Source organism: Arachis stenosperma, chromosome 9, assembly GCF_014773155.1.
Source record: "Arachis stenosperma cultivar V10309 chromosome 9, arast.V10309.gnm1.PFL2, whole genome shotgun sequence".
NCBI lineage: Eukaryota > Viridiplantae > Streptophyta > Magnoliopsida > Fabales > Fabaceae > Arachis > Arachis stenosperma.
Window position 1 is genome coordinate 102,902,056 of NC_080385.1, and position 15,215 is coordinate 102,917,270.

Genomic DNA, 15,215 nt, shown 5'->3' on the forward strand with positions numbered 1-15,215 from the left:
ATATGGGGTAATCACTTATCCTTCTCTAATCATGCTTTCAAAAATTTTGTTTTTCACCTAATCAATCAAAAATTTTAAAGTGCTAATGCAAACATCATGAGGTCTTTTCATGGTTGTAATGGGGCTAAGGTAAGGGTGAGGGTACACATATGGCTAAGTGAGCTTATACATTGAATCTTTAATTAACCTAAGCTCCCACCTAATGTACATGTATTCTATATAATTCCATCATTCATCTTAGCTACCCAAAATCTCCTTTTCACATTCCATACTCATGCATCAACCTTTATTTTAATTTTATATCACATGTGCATTGATTATTAAACTCTAACTTATCATTGGGGTGATTTTGTCCCCTTATTTACTAATATAAAGGAAATTTTTTTTGTATAACTTATCAATGCACATAGATTTGTAATGTTCTTTTATGGTTTCACATGAATAGGTACCTAATTTCCCTTTATCTCATCATGACATATTCTCCTATTACCCTTTATTCCCACAATTTTCCCATACTTAGTTAACACATATTCTATATTAAGCTAACCAAAGATTCAATTGGGATCACTACAAGAAAAATACCCATTCAGCCACACTTTTTTTAAGCTACATTTGAAAAGCGTAGCCTATTCTATGAATAGGCTACGCTTTTCTCCGTGTTTCCTTTTTATAAGAGAGAAGGATACGCAATTGTGGCATCATTTAAAAAGTGTAGCCTTAGGTATTTTAGAAATCACTTATAAAGCGTAGCCGTAGGTTGATATCTATAGGTTCACTTTTCGTATCAAAGGAGACGCTTTTAAATAGTAGCCTATTTATTAAGTTTTGGGTACGTTTTAAAAGTGATGTCTAATGTATCTAGAACAAATTTAATTTATCAAATCAAAACCTAATTTAATTTACCATCACAAATTTCCTAATTGATACCCTAATTTCACAAGACGCACACTACATACATTGAGAGAAAAAGAAAGAAATAATGAAGAGAGAAAGGGGAGCTCGAAGGGGGAAGAAGAGAGATCGAGAGGGGGAGATGGAGAAGTCGGGAGTCGGGGAGTAAGGGAATAGGAGAAAGACGCTGGGATGATCAAGAAGGCTTCGACTTTGTCATCCTCGTGCATCCGTCGCTGCTACCAGCATCATTCAGAGCTGCTACGCATGGAGAGAAGGGGAGATGACATCGCTGTTTTTGTTTGGGATCACCGCCGCCGTTCAAGTCACTACAGGAGGAGAACGCCACTGCATGAAGCGAGGTGATGAGCGAAGTAGAACGTGTACAAGAAGAAGGAGAGCACGACGACTAGGAGGAGGCAGCGCCGCTGCTGTTGCTACTAGGGTTTGTCTTTGGAATCCCTGGTCACCGCTATCGTTGCGGGTGAGTCAATTCTGTCCTAGCTACTAGAGTTACCATTTCTGAACCCTTGTCGCTTTGAAATGATCCGGGCTCGGTCTCTAATATTCCTAATTATACTGTATTCGTTGGAATCGCCACAATTGGAGCTCATCGCTAGAGAAGACAAACTGTTGTGCCATCTTCTTCATTTTGACTCTGAACCTCCATTTATAACCCTGTAATGTTTCCACTCTTATTCTATTTAGCATTTTATTTCTCTGCTATATTCTTATTTTAATTACGGTAGCCGATACCTTTGTTTTAGTGTTGCTGTGTTCTGCTGAAGCTGTCAAAATTGTTGTTGTTGCGGGTGTGATCATGGTTGACGCTGCTGCCACGTCCCAATTATGTTGGAATTGTTGCTGCTGATATGAATTCAAAAAGAGCAGGTTTATCATGGTTAATTCCTTCCGGTTTAGCTAATCAAGGTAGGGGGTTTAAAACGATTTCAATTTAAGAATGCCTACAAGGTTTATTAAATACCTGCAAATAGATTTAATAGCTGTGAGTAATTGATTGATTATGTGAATATTGAATTGTGGCTGAAATTGTGATTGGAATGGTTGAGATTGTGATTTGGAATTGTTGATTAGTGATATTGATTGATTATGTGGATTGGGAATTGTTTGATGACTAATTGTTGAGAATTTCTGAATTTTAATGGGTTATGTTGGATTTATTGACGTTGAGCTGTTATTTGGTATATTGTAGTGTTAATGAACTTGGTTGGTGGTTGATTTGGAATTGGTTTTGAGGGGTTTTGAAGGGTTGGATTTTGAATACTAAATAGTTGCTGAAAATCTGATTTTTGAAATTAAAAGATGACTTTGGAAGTGAATCAGTTATTCAACGATAATTGAAATGATATGAGAGTAAAGGCTGAGTAAAGTATAATAAAAGTTGTTGTTGGGACTCAATTTTGAGAAGTTTGAATTAATTATAGAACTAGTTATGATTTTTCAAAGTTAAAATGTAAAACTTGATTTTCTGCATTACTTTTAAACGAAGCTGGAAACTTTGAAAAGCTATAACTAATTCTGTGATTATCAGAATTGTGTGGGACTAAGTCCGCATTAAGCTTGGGAATATAGGGAGCTGGACTGGTGAATTTGAGACTTTTTCATTAAGTTTATGATTTATGGTGTATTTTTGAATTATGGATGTCAAATCTGATTTTTTTGCAGAACGTTTAACATAGCAGCAACTTGTTTCCTCTATTGAAATTTCTCCGGTTTGAATTTTGAAATGGAACCAATTTTAAATGGAACTCTGGTCCTAATACTTTAATTTCATAAAAATTTAGAATTGTTAGAGTTGTGGTTTTAAAGATTTGGATTTTTAAAGTAAGATGTATTATGCAGTAAAAGTCAGGTTTGTTTTCTAAGTCAGTAATTTTGAGACTTTATAATTTTTAATTCTGGAATGATATTGAGGTGAAACTAATTGGAGGTGAAATTTGAGTATGTTTAGTATATATGATTCAAATTTCATGGTTTTCCATGTTTTAATAAGTGAGTTATGGAACTTGGAAGAGGCTGTGTTCAATGATTTGTAAAACAGAATTCTGCAGAAAATTACCTAACTTTCAAGCTACGTAACTTCTTCATTAAAAATGGTATGACCCTGGAATCAATTGAGAAAGAAATTTGGATAAGTTATGTTTAACCACATTAATTTTGAAAGTGGTTGGATTTAATTTGGATTTTATATGAAATTTCGAATGTTATATGCTTCTGCTGTCTTCTGGATTTAAAACACTGCAGAGCAGTCACGGTTTTGCTTATATTCCCGAAGCTAGAGTCGGCGAAAAATTATGATTTTTGGTTTAATAGAAAGCTTGATTTAAAACTCTTTTGCTCTGATTTCAAACTTGCTAGAACCAACAGAATGTGTCAGTATTCTTGCAGTTTTTCTCCCTCCATTTTCTTGCAACACAGATAAAGGATTGGTTTGTTTAGATTTTATGATTTCCTACTTTTTTTTTAAGTTACAGCTACATATATGCAACTCCATCTTACTTTGGATTTACTTTTTTTCTCCTCGTTGCTGCTTTGAACATGTTGCTTATATTACCTGTTTATGTTCTGAGTGTTTTGCCTCTGATATCCTACCTTTATAGTTACTCAATATCCTATTTGGCATCTTGCTTCGTCAATTATATTTAATTCTGATATGGTTCCTAGATATACTTCTATTCCTCATCCATACACTGCCTTGTCAATTCTTTCTTATATGATATATTTTTAATAGAAAAAAATTTCTTGGTAAGTTTGCATTGTTTTGCATTTGACTTGTCATTAATGTATGCTTTAATTTCTTTGTCTACTTTGAATATATTAATTCATATCATCTATCATTAGTTTTGTTATGATGATAGCTAGACAGCTTAGACTACATGTGTCAGCTTTCTATTTCACTTGGGTTATAGTTTTCTTCAGCACTTTAGATTTGTTTTTCAAACCAACTGCTGCTTTCATCTGCAATGTCAAATTCCCTCTTCAGGTGGCTAGCTTTCCATTTGATGACCATAATTGCCCCCCCCCACTTCAACTGATTATCTTATTCTGTCATAGTGCATACTCGTGGTTGAAGTTAGATATTGAGAATGTTGTGGTTGTCCATTGTAAGGCTGGAATGGCAAGAACAGGGTTGATGATTTTCAGTCTTCTATTATTCTTAAAGGTGAGTAGTATCTAAATATTTTCCTCTAAATTTAATGAACCTGCTTTACATTTACTCCATCTTTCTCTTTATGCTACTCAGTTTTATTTAGATTTGGCAAATTAAATGTGCTGCAGTTCTTTCCAACTACTGAGGAGTCAATGGATTACTATAATCAGAAACGATGTGTTGATGGAAAAGGACTTATTTACTAGTTAGAATGATTGCTGCTAATTTGTATTATTCCTAGATAGAAGATCTTATATTTGAAGTAATTTATTTTTAGAGAAATAAATTGTATTTTTAGAGAAATAATTTGTATTATTCACAAATAGAAGATTTTATGGTTGCTAATTTATTTTGGCAACATAAATCTTGTTTAAGGATAATTTTTATTATTTAAAGAATATTGCATAGTATTATTATGTATTTATTTTTATTTTATAATGTTTCACTAATTTAATTAAAAATACAGGATTATATATATAATTATATTATTAAATATTAGGTTTTTGAAAAAAAATTAATCATATATATATAAATGATTAGCTATGGTATACAAAAAAAAAGAGGGACCTAAGGCTACACTTATAAATGGTAGCTATGGTATACAATGTAGCTACGCTTTTCAGGAGATGCAGTAGCACTGAAAAGCGTAGCCTATTCTGGTAAAAATGGAAGCTGAAAAGCGTAGCCTTTGATCCTGGACAGCATCACTTGAAAAGCGCACCCTATTCTCAAATGCCAAAAGCGTAGCCCTTGGTGCAGAAAAGCGTAGCCTTTGAGAATAGGCAACAGCCGAATAGGAATCACCCTAAAAAGCGTAGCCATAGCCCAGAAAGCGTAGCCGTAGCCTAAGGCATCATTTTTTTCACTTTTGGCTACACTTTTCAAGTGTACCTGAATGGGTGTTTTTCTTGTAGTGGATTTTCAATTGTTTTCTGCTTAAGGCTAGTAATGTGGTAAAATATAGAACGAATGGAATGAAAAATGGCCCAAAGTGGTTAACAAAGGTAATTAAAAGGGTTGGCTTATTTGGGATACGTGAGCTAAACAAACAATGGCCTCAATCATATGCATGCACATAACACATTAACATTGCACATATAGGATAAAACAAAATTCAGATTACAATCATAGAGAAGAAAACACATGAGAAAAAAATGTTTATGGTTAAATAGTATAACCATGTATTAAGGCTCAAAGTCTCACGGGTTGTGTGTTCTTTTAGCTCAAAAAATCCTGTTCCAATTTCAACTTCAAACAAATTTAACATAAATGTTCTGATTTAAATTAGTGAAATTTTTGAAAAATATATGGTCTTAAAAGAAACTTATTATCTTTTCAATCAGGTAGAACATGCATGCAATTAACCTACTAATATGCAATCTATCCTATTCTAAAGAAAAAGAAGTTGGTGTTAGGGGGAAAGAGTTACCTCCGGAAGTCAAGTACTGACCGACCTCCCCACACTTAAGGCTTTGCACCGTCTTCGGTGCCATCTGTCAAGAACAAGGGTGGGCTGGTGACAGTATCTCCACAGTCGGGACCGTCATGGCTCCCTGTGCTGGTAAAGGAAGTGGAGTCCGGAGTGCCTGAGTCCTCGTCAGGTCTGTGGTTACCTGTGAGTAGCTCTTTGAGGTACTTGAATCGGAGGTGGTTGCGGCGCTCTCGGAGCTTTGCTTTCTGGTCTTGTTGGTCCAACCTCTTCACTATTTGATGCAGCAGCTGAATAGTAGATGGTGGAATGTTTGTAGCATCTTCTGTGGACTGGCTGGTAGTGGCAAGTGGTGGCCTGAGATATCTCCCATTAGGGACGTATTGATCATCCTGTGGAAGTATGGCTTTGGTGTCCCCAGCTCTGTAGGAGACTCCGACTGCTGAGAGAAGATCTGAGACCAAGGCGGGAAAAGGAAGGTTGCCAGTGATTTGCACGTGTCCCATAGCATTCTGGATGTGTCTTAGTAGATTTAGAGGCTGGTCTGTGAGGATGCACCATAGTAGAACGACCATGTCTACGGTGAAGGAGGACTCATGAGTGCTCGAAAAGACGTAATGGGACATAATCTGTGCCCATACATGAGCTTCTAAGGTGAGTGCGGAAGCCAAGATTCCCTTAGGACGGGAACGATGGTATCCGAAGATCCATTTGCTGCCAGGTTGTGCGATAACTCTGAGAACAGCGTCCCAGTCAAATTTTTACGCCTGGCACTTGAGTGCAGCTTCTCGAAATGCGTCTAATCCTTCTGGAGCAGGGGGAAGATCTAGGGCTCGCTGAATGGCCTCTTCTGTAATGGGAACTTGCTTCTGACGGACATAAACAGACTACAGGGTTGGCAGGTGGAAATTGGAGTAGAACTCAACTACCCAAGAAAAGTTAAGCTGTTGTGGCTGTCTCTGTAGGAATCCCCAATGTCTTTGTGCAATTTGTGGCTCAACAAAGTTGGCAATACGAGGTGGAAGGATAAGAAGGTGTTCGTTGTTGTAATTCCGAGCTGCCAGAATGGGGAACATCTGCTCACAGTAACGATTAGGAAATCGTGCAGTGCCTTTGTTGGGAAGGCTTTCTACTTTTCATCGACCTTGATAATCCTTTTAATTCTTTTTGTTGAGGGCTTAACTGCAGTTGAAGAAGGCTCTGCCACTAATGCTCTTTTTGTTCCTTTTCTTGCTGTGGATTTGGGGGTAGCTTTCTCCTTGCCTTTCTTGGTGGCCATCTTGAAAGGAAACGAGTGAAGACATGAATATTTCAAGGGTTATAGCAAGGAAAAAAATGGGAAAAGTTGTAATCAATGCACAGGAAATGATAATGATGTGAACATATGGTCATGACTACATGTGGCAAATCAATAATGGAAATAAAATAAGTGCATGTGATGACAGTTAAATACCAGGTGTTTTTTGGCATGCCGGCAAGGGCATGAGTAGCATAGATCAAGCATTCAATGTCCAAGTTAGATTACCAAGTCTTTCCAACTAACAATATGCTTGTAATAACAATTATATTTAATTAATAAAATATAAAAAGGGTTTTGTGAAAAGCAAGCATTTATAGTAGTAGATTGAAAGAAATCCAAAAAATAGTGCAAAATGCCATATGGGCGTTTTCACAAACACATAGCATGCATGTTAAATAAGGTATGGAAAAATTAATTTTGAACATGCAAGTAACCCTATAAAAATAATATATAATTGTTAAACAAGTCCTAAACAATTTACAAGCAACATATAAGAATAATGACCTAAATAAATTTCTAACACCAATAGAATGAAGAAGAAAAGAAAAAGAAAACATGGATAGAGAAAGTAGAAGAGAAAGAAAAAGAAAACATGAAAATAAAAAGAAGAATGAAAAAGTAGGAAGGGGAGAAGAGAAGAAAAACCTTGATAATGGTGGTAGGAAAGAGGGGGTAGAAGAGAGAAAGAAGGGAGGAAGAAGGAAGGAAGAAGGAATGGGGGCAAAATAAAATAGGAATGGGATGGGAAAAGAAAAGATAATCTGGCAGATTTTAATGAGTTGGGCGGCGCAAGCGATGCGGACGCGTGGAAAGCCCTTAAATGAAATGACGCGGACGTGTCGGTCACGTGGACGCGTGACATGATTTGTGCTAGTGGCGCGGGGGTAGCTTTGCGCTTGCACAACTCTCTGTTCAAATTATGTTTTGCCAAAATTTAGGGTGACGCGATCGCGTGGATGGCCAGATTGAGGAAACGACGCGGACGCGTGGGGCATGCGAGCGCGTGGCAGGGCTTGTGCAACTAGCACAACTACAGTCCAAGTCTAGCTCAACTTTTGGCCATACACCCTTTTTACGTCGATTTATAGGGCACGCGTTCGCGTGTGTGACGCGGACGTGGTGCACGAAATTGCAATCAAACTTTTGCAATTCCGCACAACTAACCAGCAAGTGCACTGGGTCGTCCAAGTAATACCTTACGTGAGTAAGGGTCGATCCCACGGAGATTGTTGGCTTGAAGCAAGCTATGGTTATCTTGTAACTCTTAGTCAGGAGATCAATAATTCTCAGGTTTAATTGTGAAAAGTTGAAGAACATGAAATAAATACTTGTTTTGCAGTAATGGAGAACAGGTTGAGGTTTTGGAGATGCTCTATCTTCTGAATCTTTGCTTTCCTACTGTCATCTTCTTCATACACGCAAGGCTCCTTCCATGGCAAGCTGTATGTAGGGTTTCACCGTTGTCAATGGCTACCTCCCATCCTCTCAGTGAAAATGTTCAACGCGCTCTGTCACAGCATGGCTATTCATCTGTCGGTTCTCGATCATGTCGGAATAGAATCCAGTGATTCTTTTACGTCTGTCACTAATGCCCCACAATCGCGAGTTTGAAGCTCGTCATAGTCATTCAATCCCTGAATCCTACTCAGAATACCACAGACAAGGTTTAGACCTTCCGGATCCTCAAGAATGACCGCCAATATATTCTAGCTTATACCACGAAGATTCTGGCTAAAGAATCCAAGAGATATCCACTCAATCTAAAGTAGAACGGAGGTGGTTGTCAGGCACACGTTCATAGGTGAGAATGATGATGAATGTCACGGATCATCACATTCATCAAGTTGAGGAGCAAGTGATATCTTAGAATGGAAACAAGCGTGTTTGAATGAAAAACAGTAGTAATTACATTAATCCATCAAGACACAGCAAAGCTCCTCACCCCCAACCATGGGGTTTAGAGACTCATGCCGTAGAAGGTACAATATGAAACGTGTAAAGTGTCATGAGGTAAAGATACAATGTCAAAATATCCTATTTATAGTGAACTAGTAACCTAGGATATACAGAAATGAGTAAATGACGTAAAAATTCACTTCCGGGGTCCACTTGGTGTGTGCTTGGGCTGAGCATTGAAGCTTTCATGTGTAGAGACTTTTCCTGGAGTTAAACGCCAGCTTTTGTGCCAGTTTGGGCGTTTAACTCCAACTTTTGTGCCAGTTCCGGCGTTAAACGCCGGGAATTCTAAAGCTGATTTGCAACGCCGGTTTGGGCCATCAAATCTCGGGAAAAGTATAAACTATTATATATCGCTGGAAAGCCCAGGATGTCTAATTTCCAACGCAATTGAGAGCGCGCCAATTGGGCTTCTGTAGCTCTAGAAAATCTACTTCGAGTGCAAGGAGGTCAGAATCCAACAGCATCTGCAGTCCTTTTTCAGCCTCTGAATCAGATTTTTGCTCAGGTCCCTCAATTTCAGCCAGAAATTACCTGAAATCACAGAAAAATACACAAACTCATAGTAAAGCCCAGAAAAGTGAATTTTAAATAAAAACTCATAAAAACATACTAGAAACTAACTAAAATGTACTAAAAACATACTAAAAACAGTGACAAAAAGCGTATAAATTATCCGTTCATCAGGACGCGTGGGAGGCTTTTTTCCCACATGACACGGACACGTGGGGCACGCGGTCGTGTGTGACAATTTGTGCCACAGGCACGCCTCCAGCCACACTTTCGCGTGACTCTCTGTTTCTTTTCTTCTCCTGTCTAAGGCACCTATGACGCGGACGCGTCGTGTGCACTCTTTTTTTAAAAGTAGAAATATGCAATATGCAGTATGCAGATGAGATGCAAAAGATAGGCATTAGTACTGAGAAGAGTTATTGATGAGGGAAGATAAGGAGAGGAGAAGGAATGATCATACCATGGTGGGTTGTCTCCCACCCAGCACTTTGCTTTAACATCCTTAAGTTGGACGCTCCACTTGCTCAGTCTTCTGCTGTGGGCGGATCTTCCAAGAGGAAGATCTCTAGTTCCTGTTTTTTTGCCATCTTTTCACCATGGAATAACTTCAAGCGATGTCCATTGACCTTGATAAGTTCAGAGCTTGAAGGATGGCTCAAGTGAAAGACTCCGTATGGTTCCACCTTCTCTACTCGATACGGACCATCCCATCTGGATCTCAGCTTGCCTGGCATGAGTCACATTTTGGAGTTGTAAAGTAGGACTATGTCCCTTGGTTGGAATTCTCTTCTCTTAATGCTTTTCTCATGCACAGCCTTCACCTTCTCTTTATATAGCCTGGAGTTTTCATAAGCTTTAAGGCAAAGGCTCTCTAATTCTTGCAGTTGCAACTTCCGTTCAGCTCCGGCTCGCTCATAGTCCATGTTGCATTCCTTTACCGCCCAGAAGGCTTTGTGCTCTAACTCAATTGGAAGATGACAGGCCTTTCCATAAACCAAGCGGAAAGGACTCATCCTAATCGGTGTCTTGTATGCTGTTCGATATGCCCAAAGTGCGTTTTAGAGCCTGGTGCTCCAGTCCTTTCTATGAGGCTTGACTACCTTTTGCAGTATGCGCTTTATCTCTCTGTTAGACACCTCTACTTGCCCACTAGTCTGGGGGTGATAGGTGGTTGATACTTTATGAATGATCCCATGCCTCTTCAGTAAACCTGTTAGTCTCCTGTTACAAAAGTGAGTGCCTTGATCGCTCACGGTTGCTCGTGGTAATCCAAAGAGACAAATAATATGATTTCTAATAAAGGAAACAACGGTGTTAAAATCATCAGTACGAGTAGGAATTGCTTCCACCCATATAGAAACATAATCTACAGCTAACAGTATATAAAGGTGGCCGTTAAAATTTAGAAATAGACCCATGAAGTCAATGCCCCAAACATAAAAAATTTCACAGAAAAGCATAATTTGTTGAGGCATTTCATCCCTCTGGGATATATTACCAAACCTTTGGCATGAAAGACAAGATTTACAAAGATCAGCAGCATCTTTAAAAAGAGTAGGCCACCAGAATCCACAGTCTAAAACTTTTCTAGCAATTCGTTGAGGGCCAAAATGTCCTCCACTCTCAGATGAGTGGCAGGCCTCTAAAATGGACTGAAATTCTGATTGAGGTATATACCGTCTAATTACCTGGTCAGCACCACACCTTCATAGATATGGGTTATTCCATACATAGTATTTGGACTCGCTTTTCAGCTTGTCTCTCTAATGCTTAGTAAAATTGGGAGGGAAAGTATGGCTAACTAGATAATTAGCTAAAGGTGCATACCAAGGGGCTACATCAAATACTGCCTGTAAGCTATCAAATGGGAAATTATCATTGATAGGAATGGAGTCATCTTTAATGTGCTCAAGGCAACTCAAGTGGTCAGCCACTAAATTCTGGTTACCACTCCTATCTTTAATTTCCAGATCAAATTCTTGCAGCAGTAGCATCCAACGTATTAGCCTTGGTTTAGACTCCTTTTTAGCTAATAAATATTTTAGAGCTGCATGATCTGAGTACACTACTACCTTAATACCAAGTAAATAGGCTCGGAATTTATCCAGAACAAAAATAATAGCTAGAAGCTCCTTTTCAATAGTAGTGTAATTAGATTAAGCATCATTTAAATCTGAGATGCATAAGCAATTACAAAAGGGTCGTTACCTTCATGTTGAGCCAGTGCTGCTCCTAATGCATGATTGGAGGCGTCACACATGATTTCAAATGGTTGACTCCAGTCTGGTCCCCTCATAATTGGAGCTTGAGTCAAGGCGGTCTTTAGCTTATCAAACGCTTGTTTGCAATCCTCACCGAACTCGAACTCAATATTTTTCTGCAGTAGTCTGGACAAGGGTAGTGCTACCTGGTGCATGAAATTGTGATCACTACAACTTCGCACAACTAACCAGCAAGTGCACTGGGTCGTCCAAGTAATAAATCTTACGCGAGTAAGGGTCGATCCCACGGAGATTGTTGGTATGAAGCAAGCTATGGTCACCTTGTAAATCTTAGTCAGGCAGACTCAAATGGGTATAGATGATGAATAAAACATAAAGATAGAGATAGAGATACTTATGTAATTCATTGGTAGGAATTTCAGATAAGCGTATGAAGATGCTTGGTCCCTTTCGTCTCTCTGCTTTCCTACTGTCTTCATCCAATCCTTCTTACTCCTTTCCATGGCAAGCTTATGCAAGGGTTTCACCGTTGTCAGTGGCTACCTCCCATCCTCTCAGTGGAAATGTTCAACGCACCCTGTCACGGCACGGCTATCCATCTGTCGGTTCTCGATCAGGCCGGAATAGAATCCAGTGATTCTTTTGCGTCTGTCACTAACGCCCCGCCCTCAGGAGTTTGAAGCACGTCACAGTCATTCAATCATTGAATCCTACTCAGAATACCACAGACAAGGTTAGACCTTCCGGATTCTCTTGAATGCCGCCATCAGTTCTTGCCTATACCACGAAGACTCTGATCTCACGGAATGGCTGGCTCGTTTGTCAGGCGAGCGCTCGGTTGTCAGGCGATCAACCATGCATCGTGTATCAGGAATCCAAGAGATATTCACCCAATCTAAGGTAGAACGGAGGTGGTTGTCAGTCACACGTTCATAGGTGAGAATGATGATGAGTGTCACGGATCATCACATTCATCAAGTTGAAGAACAAGTGATATCTTGGAACAAGAACAAGCGGAATTGAATAGAAGAACAATAGTAATTGCATTAATACTCGAGGTACAGCAGAGCTCCACACCTTAATCTATGGTGTGTAGAAACTCCACCGTTGAAAATACATAAGAACAAAAGTGATCATTGGCTTCGGTCCCAAAGAGGGAACCAGAAGAACCAAGATGAAAATACAAAAGTAAAAGGTCCTATTTATAGGGAACTAGTAGCTTAAGAATTACAAAGATGAGTAAATGACATAAAAATCCACTTCCGGGCCCACTTGGTGTGTGCTTGGACTGAGCAATGAAGCATTTTTCGTGTAGAGACTCTTCTTGGAGTTAAACGCTGATGACATGTCACCATGTCATGTTTTTCTATGCTTTTTCATACAAGAAATTTATGATTAGTGCTTAAATATTGCATTCTTTGGTGCTTAAATGGTACATTTCTTTGATCTTTTGATTTGATAAACTTTGTAGGAAATAAGAAGAAAAAGAAGCAAAAAGAGCACAAAATAAGCTAAAAAGAAGAAAAGAGAAATTTTGGGCACACTTTGAAATTGGAGCACACTTTGGAGGCTTAGGCCACGCTTCTAAAAGCGTGACCCATGACCAAATCAAGGAAGAAAAGCGTGGCCCAAAGGAAGAAAAGCGTGGCTCAAAACAAGGAGGAAGAGAGGACAAAAAGTTTTGGGTGAAAAGTTAGCCTTGAAGTTAGCCCCCTAACTTGGAGGCTAACGTTGGCATGAAAAATCACCCAGGGCTACTCCACGTTTGCGCCAACGTTAGCCCCCTAACTTGGAGGCTAACGTTGGCATGAAAAATTTGTCCCAGGGGCTACTCACGTTTGCGCCAACGTTAGCCCCCTAACTTTTGGGCTAACGTTGGCGCCACACACCACAACAGCTTGAAGGGGTATACTTCCAACAAGAATAACTTGAGCTACAGAGCTCCAAATGAGGTGATTCAAGAAGCATTGGAAAGTAGGAATCAAGAGCTTTCCATGCATATATGGCACTGCATGGTGGACACTAAAATTGAGGGAGAAAACTGCCCCGCAATGTGCATAAACGAACATGGTGGCAACCTGCAGTGAGGCCAACTGACCTCTGCACCTTCAGCGGAGTATAACTCGAGCTGTAGAGCTCCAATTGATGCGCTTCCAACGGCAAATGAAAGTAGACATTCAGGGCTTTCCAACAATGTATAATAGTATGGGGTGGACAATACGTTTGAGCCTCCAGAACTGGCATTTTCGCTAACGTTTGAGGCAAACTTTACCTCAAACGCTGCACACCAAAGCCAGCAACCATGCTCTCTTCAAATGATCATAACTTGAGTTGTAGATGTCCAATTGAAGTGATTCCAAGTGGGTTAGAAAGCTGACATTTAGAGCTTTCCAACCATATATGATAGTCTATATTGGGCATAAAATTGGCAACATGACAAGAGGACAAAGTTGGCGCCATAAATGTGCATAAGGGAGGCCAACGTTGGAGCCAAAGTTAGACCCCTAACTTTGGCACCAACGTTGGTATCAGCAAATTCTGCTAGCTGATATGAAAAGTTAGCCTCAAAGTTAGACCCCTAACTTTGACCCTAACTTTTCCTCCAACTTTTACTCAAGCTTTCATGATTCCAACCCGGTTCAATTCGGTTCTTCTCCAAACTCCAAGAGCAATCAACCAAGGCCTCTCTCAACCCAATTCCATCAAGAGAAAGGGCCCAAAGGCACAAGAAATAGATAAAATAGGAATTTCATTTAATTGTAATTTGTTTTTAATTTCATTTTCATTTCCATTTTGTAAAGCCTATATAAGGCATCATTTTCACATTTGTGAGGAGGCTGGCTCCACTAGGGAGCATTAGGAGTAGTAGTAGAGAACTCTCTCTTAAATTTGTTTTTTTTTCGAGTCTTGGGTTGGAGAATTGAAGGAATTCTGTTTCAATCTCATCCTAAGATCTCTCTGCTTTATTTACTGCACACTTGAATTTCAGTTTCGGTTAATTGCTTCTTCATCTACTCCTTCTGCACTTTACATTTCTTTAATTTCTTTGCAATTGCTCTTGTTGGATCTAGGAAGGCATTGAGATCTAGACTTGGTTATCTAGTCTCTTGGGTCCTGAGATCTGAATTCCAATTTCACATTCTCTGTTTAATGCTTTTCATGTTTATTTACGTTTCTGTTTTTTTGATCCGATTCAATCAAGTTATATTCCAATCTTCTAATTGTTGCAATTTACTTTTTCTTGTTTAAATTCTGCAAATCCAATTCCCAATTCCCTTTACAATTTCATGCAATTTATAATTCTTGCAATTTAAGAGTCTTGCAATTTACATTTCTTGCCCTTTAAGTTACTTACCAATTTACATTCTGCACCTTTAATTCTTGCAATTTACTTTCTGTCGGTCACTCTTCACACAATTCACCAATGTTAGCTTGACTAAACTAATCACCCACTAAAATTGCTTGATCCATCAATCCCTGTGGGATCGACCTCACTCCCGTGAGTTATTATTACTTGATGCGACCCGGTGCACTTGCCGGTGAGTTTTGTGTCGGATCGTTTTCCGCACATCAAACGCCAGCTTTGGTGCCAGTTTGGGCGTTTAACTCCCATTCTTGTGCCAGTTCTGGCGTTTAACGCTGGGAATTCTGAGGGTGACTTTGAACGCCGGTTTGGGCCATCAAATCTTGGGCAAAGTATGGAATATCATATATTGCTGGAAAGCCCAGGAT